Consider the following 14,547-nt stretch of genomic DNA (forward strand, 5'->3'; position numbering starts at 1 on the left):
GAATGGTTGTCCAGAGCAATTGGTGTCAATTGCTGGCTGGACAAATACTGTAAGGAAAATGCGGTAACATTCATTGACAACTGGGACCTCTTCTATGGCAGAAATGACATGTATGCCAGGGATGGGGTTCACTTATCTAGGTGTGGGGTGGGAGCACTGGCCAACGCAGTGGAGGGAGCTGTTAGGTCTTTAAACTAGGAATAGTTAGTGGTATGGGTTTTTGCGGGAAAACTGTGAAGTCTCAGGGTAGTAATATGAGTACTAGGAGAACTAGTAATAGGCAAAATGAGGTGGATATTGGAAAGCCAGTGGCACTAATTGACAAGGACAGTAATAGGTTTAGTGGAATAACAGAAAGGAGCAGGAAGGGTAAAGAGAGAGGAGGGTCTTTAAGTATTTATTACACAAATAGTCGCAGTGCTAGGAATAAGATAGACGAGTTGAGACTAGTTGCTAGTGCAGGTAACATAGATGTATTTGCCATTACTGAGACGTGGTTTAATTCAAAAAGTCGGGACATGCCTGCAGAATGTCACATTCAGGGTTTTAAATTGTTCCAAGTAGATAGAAGTATCGGGAAGGGGGGTGGGGTGGCATTGTATGTCCGAGATCGCTTGAACTGTTGCATAAAAACGGGTATTAAGTCTGAAGTAACACATACAGAGTCTGAATAGAATTTTCAGAGGGGCATGAAAAATTAACTTTAGGTGTGATATACCGTCCCCCAAATTTAGATAGGGACCAAGGGAGACTACTATGGGAGGAAATTGTTAGGGCCACAAGGCACGATAATGTAGTAATTCTAGGAGACTTTAACTTTAGTCATATTGATTGGAATTTCTTGACTGGGAATTTAGAATCATACGACTTCTTAGAAGTAGTTCAGGATTGTTTTTTGAAGCAGTTTGTGACAGAACCTACAAGGGGTAATAACCTGCTTGACTTAGTTCTGGCAAACAATGAATCCCTTGTTAATAATTTAGAAGTTTCAGAGGAACTGGGTGCTAGCGACCACAAATCAATTACATTTAGAATTGAATGGAAGTATGATAGTAGGGATAACTCAGTAACAGTCCCAGATTTTCGCTTAGCAGATTACGATGGGCTTAGAGAACACTTATCATCTGTTGACTGGGGTAACGAAGAGAGCTATCAATATGACAGTTTTCTGAACACTGTACATGCTGCTCAAAGAACGTTTATCCCTTATAAAGAAATTAGATCAAATAGAAATGACCCAAAATGGATGAATAATAGGCTGAAATATGTACTAGGGCATAAGAAAGGAATTTATAGGCGTATCAAAAGAGGCGAGGGTCATCTTATGAATCAGTATATTGACATTAAGAGGGACATTAAAAAGGGGATAAGAAAAGCTAAAAGGGACTATGAAATTAAACTTGCTAGGGATTCTAAAACTAACCCAAAAAGTTTTTTCCAGGTCTATAGAACAAAAGTCAGAGATAAGATAGGTCCCCTTAAAAATAACTATGGGCACCTTACTGACAAAGAGAATGAAATGTGCTCGATTTTAAATAATTATTTTCTCTCGGTTTTTACACAGGAAGACACTAACAATATTCCAGTAATTAATTTTTATAGTGGGCCAGAAGAAGATAAATTATGTAACATCACAGTCACTAGTGAAATGGTTGTGAAGCAGATAGACCAACTGAAGCAAAATAAGTCGCCGGGTCCTGATGAGGTTTTTTCAAGGGTTCTAAAGGAATGCAAAATGGAAGTCTGTGAACCATTAACTAATATTTTTAATTTATCTCTTCAAACAGGTGTAGTGTCTGATATGTGGAAGATGGCTAATGTAATTCCTATTTTTAAAACAGGGGACAAGTCGTTACCGTCAAATTACCGCCCAATAAGCCTGACCTCAATTGTAGGCAAATTACTAGAGTCAATTATAGCTCAAATTATAAGAAGCCATCTCGATAAGCATAGCTTGATTAATGATACTCAGCATGGATTCACAAGAGGCCGGTCTTGTCTAACTAATTTATTAACTTTCTTCAGTAAAGCTTTTGAGGCTGTTGACCACGATAAAAAAATTGATATTATTTACTTAGATTTTAGTAAGGCATTTGATAGAGTTCCGCACCAAAGACTGTTGAAGAAAGTAGCAGCTCATGGCATTGGGGAAAGGGTGCTCTCGTGGATCGAATCATGGCTCACAGACAGGAAGCAGAGAGTGTCCATAAATGGGGTTAAATCCGAGTGGGGATCAGTAACAAGTGGCGTTCCACAGGGATCAGTCTTGGGCCCGTTGTTGTTTATAATATATATCAATGATCTTGATGAAGGAATTACTAGTGATATGAGCAAATTCGCCGATGACACGAAGATAGGTAGGATAATTGATTCAAACGTAGATGTTAGGGAACTTCAGGAGGATTTAGACAAACTCTATTCTTGGTCAGAAAAGTGGCAGATGCAGTTCAATGTAGATAAATGCAAGGTTCTGAAGCTCGGGAGTGTCCATAACCCTAGCACTTTTAGGTTAAATAATGTAGAACTTAGCCATACAGATTGCGAAAAGGACTTGGGGGTTATGGTGAGCAGCAACCTTAAACCAAGACAGCAATGCCTAAGCGTACGTAATAAGGCAAATAGATTACTGGGATTTATATCAAGAAGTGTAAGCAACACAAGTCCAGAGTGTCATACTGCAGAGCTTTATACATCATTAGTAAGGCCTCACCTAGATTATGCAGCTCAATTCTGGTCTCCATATTACAGAATGGACATAAATTCGTTAGAAAACATTCAGCGTAGGATGACTAAATTAATACATAGCATTAGAAATCTTCCTTATGAAGAAAGATTGAAGACTCTTAAGTTACATTCACTTGTTAGACGAAGAATGAGGGGAGACCTGATCGAAGTGTATAAGTGGAAGACAGGTATTAATAAAGGGGATATTAACAAGGTCTTGAGGATATCTCTCCAAGAGAGAACCCGCAGTAATGGATTTAAATTAGATAAGTTTAGATTTAGAAAGGACATAGGAAAGTATTGGTTTGGAAATAGGGCAGTTGATGAGTGGAACAGTCTACCTAGTTGGGTTATTGAGGCTAGGACTTTGGGTAGTTTCAAATTTAGGTTGGATAAGTACATGAGTGGGAGGGGTTGGATTTGAGTGGGACTTGCACATCGGAGCTTGTTTCTTGGGTGGCATTGAAAATTGGGTTGGTCAAATGTTTGTTAGTGGGATGAATTGTAAAGGACCTGCCTAGTATAGCCCAGCGGGCCTGCTGCAGTGTTCCTCCTTTCTTATGTTCTTATGTTCTTATTTGCTAACATCTCGGTAAAAACACCTAAAGCCGCCATTACAGATGGTGCAGTCGAGAGAAAACCTCTTACTGATATTCCAGACTTTGATGACAACCTGTAAAACCTAATAACAAACAAGTAACTATACAAATATTACCTGCTACTTGCTGGTGACTTCAGTATTAACCCCAGTGAGGACCCACCAGTAACTGACTTCAGTAATAGTGTATACAATTGCTCTTGTTGTTAGGTAAGACATATGCAACAGTTAGACAACTTTATTCAGAAACGTTTCGCCTACACAGTTCCTGACTATGGAACTGAACTTCTCCAGGCCGAGGGACTGACAACCTCAAATTCTACGACTACAAGGGTGATGGACTGATTACATCGTCTTCACATCTCTACTGTTCCTGCCTACTTTCTGTATTCGACTGAAGAAGCCTACTGTGTAGGCGAAACGTTTCGGAATAAAGTTGTCTAACTGTTGCATATGTGTCTTACCTAACAACCTGTCGGTATTGTATACCATTTTGATGTTCACAATTTCTCTTACCAGCTATAACGAAACCAATAAGTTAACTGAGACAGGTACAACCACAGTTGACCATATATGGAGCAATATATTAGATCCTCTCACAGCTGGGATGATCACAGATAATGCTGCTGAACACTGCCTCACCTTCCTCATAACAGGCATTTATAAGCTACCACTGGAGTTACCATTTTAATGTTCAATCTGTCAGACACTGCAACACAAGGGTATCTTGGTACAGACCTGCAATCAACTTCGACAACTTCCACTAGTGAGAGGGGCTGGATTTGAGAGGGACCTGACCTCTCAACATCTGAGTTCTTGGAAATAAATGGTATAAAATACCGACACAATGGCAATATAAACACAAATGCAGTATAATGTGATCCTTTATTGACTCTGTTTGTGACTTGAAAAAGCCCACTGTGTGGGCGAAACGTAGTCAATAAAGGATCACATTATACTGCATTTGTGTTTATATTGCCATCTGAGTTCTTACCTCTCCTAGTGGCCTACGTCTCACCTCTTGGTGCTATAAAAAGCTCCATTCTGTCACTTCATCTCCATATTGTTTCATACTATGGAACAATGCTCTTCTCCAGACTGAGGGACTGACCACCTCAAAACTTTAAGGGTGATGGACTGATTACATCGTCTTCAAGTATCTTCTGCTTCTATCAACTTTTCTGTACTTGACTGAAGAAGCCTACTGTGTAGGCGAAACGTTTCATAATAAAGATACCTAACTGTTGCATATGTGTCTTACCTAACTACCTGGAGATAGTTCCGGGGGTCAACGCCCCCGCGGCCCGGTCTGTGACCAGGCCTCCTGGTGGATCAGAGCCTGATCAACTGGAATATGCTAAGATCTCATTTCGTCTCATTGATGAGACATCAATGAATAACTTCTCTACAGCACTAAATTACGTTGACTGACCCCCAGAATTTACCAGTGACATAAGCGTCGATAAACAGATAAAAAATTACAAAAATTAAAAGTTTTTTTAACAACAGACATTTTGAACATTAAAAAGGGTGATGGACTGATTACATCGTCTTCAAGTACTGCCCCCTTTGTGGCGTCGACAAACTTACTAACAACAGACATTTTGAACATTAAAAAGGGTGATGGACTGATTACATCGTCTTCAAGTATCTTCTGCTTCTATCAACTTTTCTGTAATCGACTGAAGAAGCCTACTGTGTAGGCGAAACGTTTCGAAATAAAGATACCTAACTGTTGCATATGTGTCTTACCTAACAACAACAGACAGTATAATAACCTATGTGACGTGTCAAGATATCTTATTAGTGAAAATAAGATACCAGATATACTAAGCAAATTTCCTAAATTTGCTTGTAACAGATAAGTGAACTATAGATATGTAGATATTAACCCTTTTGGGACCTAGTTCCTAGGTCTTTTGTGTATCCATATGTTCTTGCGCTACCCTCCACAGGATGGACATGAGGTGCACAATAAACTAGCAACGTCAGTGGCAAAATCTAATCTAAAAAAAATCTAATCCCGACATTAGATAGCAAGAGTTACTCTAGTACACGAAACCTGGAGTTTACCTGGAGTTCCGGGGGTCAACGCCCCCGCGGCCCGGTCTGTGACCAGGCCTCCTGGTGAATCAGAGCCTCATCAACCAGGCTGTTGCTGCTGGCTGCACGCAAACCAACGTACGAGCCACAGCCCGGCTGATCAGGAACCGACTTTAGGTAGCTTGTCCAGTGCCAGCTTGAAGACTGCCAAGCTGGCACTGGACAAGCACCTAAAGTCGGTTCCTGATCAGCCGGGCTGTGGCTCGTACGTTGGAGACCCAATTAATATCTAACTTACCATTGTTATCCAAAAAAATTCGAACTAATGCACAAGAGATTATATTATTTTCTAGTATCATATTACACCCTTTGTTTATTTTAAGGAGGAAATTTCAACTTATTATTTTGGCAACGATATATTTTTACATGTTATTTTGGCTTTTTTACTTAATATTATGTTCAGGAGTAATTCCATTAGTAGCTAAAATGGATATACTCGACTTTATAATATTATCTGGTTGTATATTATTCAGCTTTGTACATAGGTACGTTGTTTAACTATTCTAACTGTCGGTGCGACCTGGCTAAGCACCAGTAGGTGATTTGAGCTGCTGAACCCTTGCTACGACCGAGTCAAAGTTGGCTGGTAATGCCTCACTTTATTCAGTTCATACCTTCCACTGGACCAGGAAGGATATGTGGGAATATCCGGCTTTAAACCACCCTTCGCCTCCCTAGAAGTTACCAGGAATTTCGGACGCTTATTGCAAGGGTTTATCTTAGTCGGAGAAGCGGTTGGGTAACTCAAGGAAAGTGAGAATAAGTGACTCTGTTCTCAAAAAGGGATTATTGCAGAAAAACTCTATGGACTAGCACTATCAGTGTTGTTTGAGCTTTTAAAAAGGTCTGTGTATGTACCTATTTTCTGACTCATTGAGAGCCATTTGTAAATTAACTTATTACAGTGATGTGATAATGAGGTGGGAGATGAATGTTATAGTGGAAGATATGAGAAAGTTGGTTGTCAAGATTAAATGATTTAAGTCATAAGGGTATCCTTAAGTGGTTATTAAGTTTATAAATTAAACAGAAACTAGAAAAATTAATTTTCTTCTATGAGTGATGATCCCTAGATGTGATAATCCTGTTCGTTACGAGAAGCACTTGAGTGAAGGTGACCAGACTGGGTGGGTCATTGGGCTAATCCGGGGGGTTGGGTCATTGGGTTAATCCGAGGGGGGACATGGACCTGCTCCGCATGGGTCAGTAGGCCTGTTGCAGTGTTCCTTCTTTCTTATGTTCTTATGTTCTAAACCCAGGAACCTACAGGCTATGTTCGCAACACATCACAATATACTCAACCACTGCCAGTTTGGCTACAGACCAAATGAAAGCACAAACGATGCAATCATAATACTAGACTTCCTTCACACACATCTTGAATTTAATGACTATCCACTCGGCTTCTTTATTGACCTTAAGAAAGTTTTCGATGTAGCAGACCACAGCATCCTACATCCCAAACTATATCATCACAGTATCAGAGGTCATGGACTTGAATATAAAAAGTCCTACCTTACCAACCGACATCAATATCAAGGGCACAACCTTATCAACAAGACCTGCTAACATAGGCGTCCCACAGGTTAGTGTCATTGGTCCTCTGCTTTTCAACTTGTATATCAATGAACTTTCTTATATATTACAGTAACTTTGACCTGTTCTCTTTGCCCATGACACAATTTTTGTCATTTCACACCCAATTACTTTGTAATTTGTTCATGATTCTAACCATGTATGGAAGTGTAGATGATTCATTACCTTTGTAACTTGGTCATGATTGTGACCAGATCTACCTGGAGTTTATTATCTCTAACTTGTTCATCTATTAAAACTTCGGGGTGGCCCGGTGGCCTGGTGGCTAAAGCTCCCGCTTCACACACGGAGGGCCCGGGTTCGATTCCTGGCGGGTGGAAACATTTCGACACGTTTCCTTACACCTGTTGTCCTGTTCACCTAGCAGCAAATAGGTACCTGGGCGTTAGTCGACTGGTGTGGGTCGCATCCTGGGGGACAAGATTAAGGACCCCAATGGAAATAAGTTAGACAGTCCTCGATGACGCACTGACTTTCTTGGGTTATCCTGGGTGGCTAACCCTCAGGGGTTAAAAATCCGAACGAAATCTTATCTTATCTTACAGTCCCTGGACCCATTATGTACCTCTGTCATGTTGGTGTACAGTCCCTGGACCCATTATGTACCTCTGTCATGTTGGTGTGCAGTCCCTGGGCCCATTATGTACCTCTGTCATGTTGGTGTACAGTCCCTGGACCCATTATGTACCTCTGTCATGTTGGTGTACAGTCCCTGGGCCCATTATATACCTCTGTAATGTTGGTGTACAGTCTTGGGACCCATTATGTACCTCTGTCATGTTGGTGTACAGTCCCTGGGCCCATTATGTACCTCTGTCATGTTGGTGTACAGTCCCTGGGCCCATTATATACCTCTGTAATGTTGGTGTACAGTCTCGGGACCCATTATGTACCTCTGTCATGTTGGTGTACAGTCCCTGGGCCCATTATGTACCTCTGTTATGTTGGTGTACAGTCCCTGGGCCCATTATGTACCTCTGTTATGTTGGTGTACAGTCTCTGGACCCATTATGTACCTCTGTCATGTTGGTGTACAGTCTCGGGACCCATTATGTACCTCTGTCATGTTGGTGTACAGTCCCTGGGCCCATTATGTACCTCTGTTATGTTGGTGTACAGTCCCTGGGCCCATTATGTACCTCTGTTATGTTGGTGTACAGTCTCTGGGCCCATTATGTACCTCTGTAATGTTGGTGTACAGTCTCGGGACCCATTATGTACCTCTGTCATGTTGGTGTACAGTCCCTGGGCCCATTATGTACCTCTGTTATGTTGGTGTACAGTCTCTGGACCCATTATGTACCTCTGTAATGTTGGTGTACAGTCTCGGGACCCATTATGTACCTCTGTCATGTTGGTGTACAGTCCCTGGGCCCATTATGTACCTCTGTTATGTTGGTGTACAGTCCCTGGGCCCATTATGTACCTCTGTTATGTTGGTGTACAGTCCCTGGGCCCATTATGTACCTCTGTAATGTTGGTGTACAGTCTCGGGACCCATTATGTACCTCTGTCATGTTGGTGTACAGTCCCTGGGCCCATTATGTACCTCTGTTATGTTGGTGTACAGTCTCTGGACCCATTATGTACCTCTGTAATGTTGGTGTACAGTCTCGGGACCCATTATGTACCTCTGTCATGTTGGTGTACAGTCCCTGGGCCCATTATGTACCTCTGTTATGTTGGTGTACAGTCTCTGGACCCATTATGTACCTCTGTCATGTTGGTGTACAGTCTCGGGACCCATTATGTACCTCTGTCATGTTGGTGTACAGTCCCTGGGCCCATTATGTACCTCTGTTATGTTGGTGTACAGTCCCTGGGCCCATTATGTACCTCTGTTATGTTGGTGTACAGTCCCTGGGCCCATTATGTACCTCTGTAATGTTGGTGTACAGTCTCGGGACCCATTATGTACCTCTGTCATGTTGGTGTACAGTCCCTGGGCCCATTATGTACCTCTGTTATGTTGGTGTACAGTCTCTGGACCCATTATGTACCTCTGTAATGTTGGTGTACAGTCTCGGGACCCATTATGTACCTCTGTCATGTTGGTGTACAGTCCCTGGGCCCATTATGTACCTCTGTTATGTTGGTGTACAGTCCCTGGGCCCATTATGTACCTCTGTTATGTTGGTGTACAGTCCCTGGGCCCATTATGTACCTCTGTAATGTTGGTGTACAGTCTCGGGACCCATTATGTACCTCTGTCATGTTGGTGTACAGTCCCTGGGCCCATTATGTACCTCTGTTATGTTGGTGTACAGTCCCTGGGCCCATTATGTACCTCTGTTATGTTGGTGTACAGTCCCTGGGCCCATTATGTACCTCTGTTATGTTGGTGTACAGTCTCTGGACCCATTATGTACCTCTGTAATGTTGGTGTACAGTCTCTGGACCCATTATGCACTATAACCTTTAACTACCACCCACAGGATGGTAGTCAAAAAGGTTATGGGGGACATAAAAAATATATTAAACTAACTCCAACCCATATCTAAATTCCTCAACATTGTTAACCTGGATAACTACCAATAAACTCTCACTTGATATCTACCTGATAACTCCAGAATCTCTCTACCAGTAACTTCAAAACTATTGTAAAAAAAAACACCACCTTTCCCTAAATAGCAGCAAATAGGTACCTGGGTGTTAGTCGACTGGTGTGGGTGGCATCCTGGGGGACAAGATTAAGGACCACAATGGAAATAAGTTAGACAGTCCTCGATGACGCACTGACTTTCTTGGGTTATCCTGGGTGGCTAACCCTCAGGGGTTAAAAATCCGAACGAAATCTTATCTTATCTTACAGTCCCTGGGCCCATTATATACCTCTGTAATGTTGGTGTACAGTCTCGGGACCCATTATGTACCTCTGTCATGTTGGTGTACAGTCCCTGGGCCCATTATGTACCTCTGTCATGTTGGTGTACAGTCCCTGGGCCCATTATGTACCTCTGTCATGTTGGTGTACAGTCCCTGGGCCCATTATATACCTCTGTAATGTTGGTGTACAGTCTCGGGACCCATTATGTACCTCTGTCATGTTGGTGTACAGTCCCTGGGCCCATTATGTACCTCTGTCATGTTGGTGTACAGTCCCTGGGCCCATTATATACCTCTGTAATGTTGGTGTACAGTCTCGGGACCCATTATGTACCTCTGTCATGTTGGTGTACAGTCCCTGGGCCCATTATGTACCTCTGTCATGTTGGTGTACAGTCCCTGGACCCATTATGTACCTCTGTTATGTTGGTGTACAGTCTCTGGACCCATTATGCACTATAACCTTTAACTACCACCCACAGGATGGTAGTCAAAAAGGTTATGGGGGACATAAAAAATATATTGAACTAACTCCAACCCATATCTAAATTCCTCAACATTGTTAACCTGGATAACTACCAATAAACTCTCACTTGATATCTACCTGATAACTCCAGAATCTCTCTACCAGTAACTTCAAAACTATTGTAAAAAAAAACACCACCTTTCCCTAAATAGCAGCAAATAGGTACCTGGGTGTTAGTCGACTGGTGTGGGTCGCATCCTGGGGGACAAGATTAAGGACCACAATGGAAATAAGTTAGTCCTCGATGATGCAATGACTTTCTTGGGTTATCCTGGGTGGCTAACCCTCCAGGGTTAAAAATCCGAACGATATCCTATCCTATCCTAAATATATTAAACGTAGCAAATATGTTAATTATGCTTAATGTGGTAAATATGCTAAATAATTTGTTCAACTACAAATGTTAAAAACTATTCTTATTGTCACTACTTGTAACCATAATTCAACTTTTACTAAATTATCTGCTTGTGTTTATGATGTATTAATTTGTTCATTGTATATCTTTAATGTTAAGAGAGATAAGATAAGATTTCGTTCGGATTTTTAACCCCGGAGGGTTAGCCACCCAGGATAACCCAAGAAAGTCAGTGCGTCATCGAGGACTGTCTAACTTATTTCCATTGTGGTCCTTAATCTTGTCCCCCAGGATGCGACCCACACCAGTCGACTAACACCCAGGTACCTATTTGCTGCTAGGTGAACAGGACAACAGGTGTAAGGAAACGTGTCGAAATGTTTCCACCCGCCGGGAATCGAACCCGGGCCCTCCGTGTGTGAAGCGGGAGCTTTAGCCACCAGGCAAATATTATTCTCATTGTAATCTCAAATTAAGCTTAAGTTTGCCTGAAATGCTGTGCATAACCATGAACTTTCTGATGTACAGCCAAATGTAACCCAAATCAAAATATTTAAGATTATTGTGGATCACGTTGCCGGAATTAATGGGAAAATCTAGAAGATAAAAGAATATGGGAATACTAATTACTTTTTTAAATAGAAGGAGTCAAAATTTTCCATTTTTTTTTTTTTTTTTTAGATTCCAAGAGTGGGACACGTAGAACCCAACCTGAGTCAGTTACCGGCTCTCATCTCACGACCGTGAGATGAGAGCCAGTTACTAAGTCAGTTACCGGCTTCCCGTAAATACCGTTAAATTATCGTGGCGCTGAAATATGGTACCACGGGTATTGTAATCACGGGCACAGGGAGGACAACCGCTCTAAATAAAATGGGCGAAACGTGTTGCTGATGCTCACGTGAGTGAAATGTCGGGCGTCAAAGTTCATTCAACTCTATTGTTTTAGTTTTGGCGTTCTTAAGGGCAATGACGGCTTGTGCCGGACATGATCTAGCATTGTGAACCTTTAAGTCCACAGGTCCAGGTAAAGTGAAACCTGGGTAGATGGTCCAGATAGTGAACCCTGATAGTGTTCTCTCATTTTCACTTAACTTTCTCTAACTTCTCACTTTGTCTTAATTTCACCTTTCTGTCACTTGGTGTAGATGTACCCTTTAGCAAATCCACTATACCACAACTATATAAGAAATGCAAAGATAGGCTGTTGCTGGCTACAACCCCAACTATGGTGCTAATGTTGCTGGCTATAACCCCAACTATGGTTCTAATGTTGCTGGCTATAACCCCAACTATGGTGCTAATGTTGCTGGCTATAACCCCAACTATGGTTCTAATGTTGCTGGCTACAACCCCAACTATGGTGCTAATGTTGCTGGCTACAACCCCAACTATGGTGCTAATGTTGCTGGCTACAAACCCAACTATGGTGCTAATGTTGCTGGCTACAATCCCAACTATGGTGCTAATGTGAGAATCGTGAGAATGATGTACATAGCCTATGTTAGGTCCTTAATTATGCTGCTCCCATGTTGATATTAGCTAGAGAAAGTTCTCTCCGACCCTTGGAGTTAATGCAAAATGAAGCTCTCAGAATTATTCTTGGCTGTCCCAGATCTACAAAAGTTCTTAACATGAGGAAGGAGCTTGGTATTTCTAGTATCAGTGATAGGATTATTGAGATTAACACTGTACTCAGTATTAGAATGTTGAGAAATGAACCAAACTCTGTCACAATGAATCTTACCAAGTGTCTAGAAGTAAATACACACAGATCTAAATGGATTGTGAAAACGTGCAATTGCATTAAGTTTTATAACCTGCATGAACATTATCACTGTAGGCAACATTTCGCCCCTCCATGGAAGATGTGTTCATTTAATATCACATACCTACAAGTCCCACCCAAGAAGCTCATTGCTAGTAATCCCTTCCTTAAATTACTTGTTAAAGCAACTGCCCAAGAAGAAATTTCTGGCCTAGCTGGTAGTAATAAGTTACCACAAGTTATATACACTGATGGATCTAAACAGGAGTCTTCTGGCAGGGCTGCATCTGCTCTTGTTGCCACCTCCCTAGTTAAGAACCATAATAAACTTGTTGAGTTAGGCATAAGAATTAACAACTGGGCGTCTACACTGCAATCCTAATGGCGCTAAAGCTAACCTATGACACTGAGCTTGACTCTATCATTATTACTGATTCTATGTCATCATTGAAGGCTCTTGACTCATATAATGACTCCAATAACATGCTCATTGGAGAAGCCAGGTACAGATATTAAAAAATCCGGAATAAAATTAGGAATAATATTAGGAGAGAAGTAAATAATGAAAATGATTGTTATAGGAATGCAGTTAGAAGATTGAGTAGATCTATAACCCACTATGATAACATGAACGTAGATAAGTATGTTTATGGAGCAACTTGCAATGTGAACACTGACTGATGTTGTAGTGGCCAGACTTAGGCTTGGTTACAAGTACTGACTATTGTTGTAGTGGCCAGACTTAGGCTTGGTTACAAGTACTGACTATTGTTGTAGTGGCCAGACTTAGGCTTGGTTACAAGTACTGACTGATGTTGTAGTGGCCAGGCTTAGGCTTGGTTAAAAGTACTGACTGATGTTGTAGTGGCCAGACTTAGGCTTGGTTACAAGTACTGACTGATGTTGTAGTGGCCAGACTTAGGCTTGGTTACAAGTACTGACTGTTGTTGTAGTGGCCAGACTTAGGCTTGGTTACAAGTACTGACTGATGTTGTAGTGGCCAGACTTAGGCTTAGTTACAAGTACTGACTGTTGTTGTAGTGGCCAGACTTAGGCTTGGTTACAAGTACTGACTGATGTTGTAGTGGCCAGACTTAGGCTTGGTTACAAGTACTGACTGATGTTGTAGTGGCCAGACTTAGGCTTGGTTACAAGTACTGACTGATGTTGTAGTGGCCAGACTTAGGCTTGGTTACAAGTACTGACTGATGTTGTAGTGGCCAGGCTTAGGCTTGGTTACAAGTACTGACTGATGTTGTAGTGGCCAGACTTAGGCTTGGTTACAAGTACTTCTGGCAGTTTGGGAGACACACAGATGATGATCAAACTAAATGTAAATTATGTGATCAGACATATGGTCACTGTCTTGAACACTATGTGCTTAATTGTCCACTTATTGAGGAATACAGAGACAGACAGTATAATAACCTATGTGACATGTCAAGATATCTTATTAATGAAAATAAGATACCAGATATATTAAGCAAATTTCCTAAATTTGCTTGTAACAGATAAGTGAACTATAGATATGTAGATATAAATCCGGATGTATTCCTGTTAATCCTTTTGGGCCTAGTTCCTAGGCCTCTTGTGTATCCACAGGATGGATATGAGGTGCACAATAAACTAGCAACTTCGGTGGCAAAATCTAAATCTAATGTGACTTTAATTTATCACTTTCACTAAACTTTCTCTCATTTTCACCTACCTTTACCTCACCTCCACTTACATTTTATGATTTTTACCTAATTTTCTCTCACTTTCATCTAGATTTAACTCACTTTGATCTTTCACTTTCTCAAAATGTTCTCTCATTTTCATCAAACTTTCTCTCACTTTTTATTACTCTTTCCTCACTTTTACATTTCTCTCACTTTCACTTACATTTATCTCACTTTCACCTAAGTTTCTCTCATTTTCACTTACATTTATCTCACTTTCACCTAAGTTTCTCTCATTTTCACTTACATTTATCTCACTTTCACCTAAGTTTCTCTCATTTTCACTTACATTTATCTCACTTTCACCTAAGTTTCTCTCATTTTCACTTA

The 14,547-nt window shown here is 41.2% G+C and overlaps 1 protein-coding gene across 6 annotated transcripts in view; it reads right to left on the reverse strand.

Annotated features, from left to right (window-relative positions):
* Nucleotides 1-14,547, reverse strand: part of Drep2 (DNA fragmentation factor-related protein 2) — a 285,668-nt gene that overhangs the window by 240,388 nt on the left and 30,733 nt on the right. The gene's annotated exons all lie outside the window — the stretch shown is intronic.

Source organism: Cherax quadricarinatus, chromosome 93, assembly GCF_038502225.1.
Source record: "Cherax quadricarinatus isolate ZL_2023a chromosome 93, ASM3850222v1, whole genome shotgun sequence".
NCBI lineage: Eukaryota > Metazoa > Arthropoda > Malacostraca > Decapoda > Parastacidae > Cherax > Cherax quadricarinatus.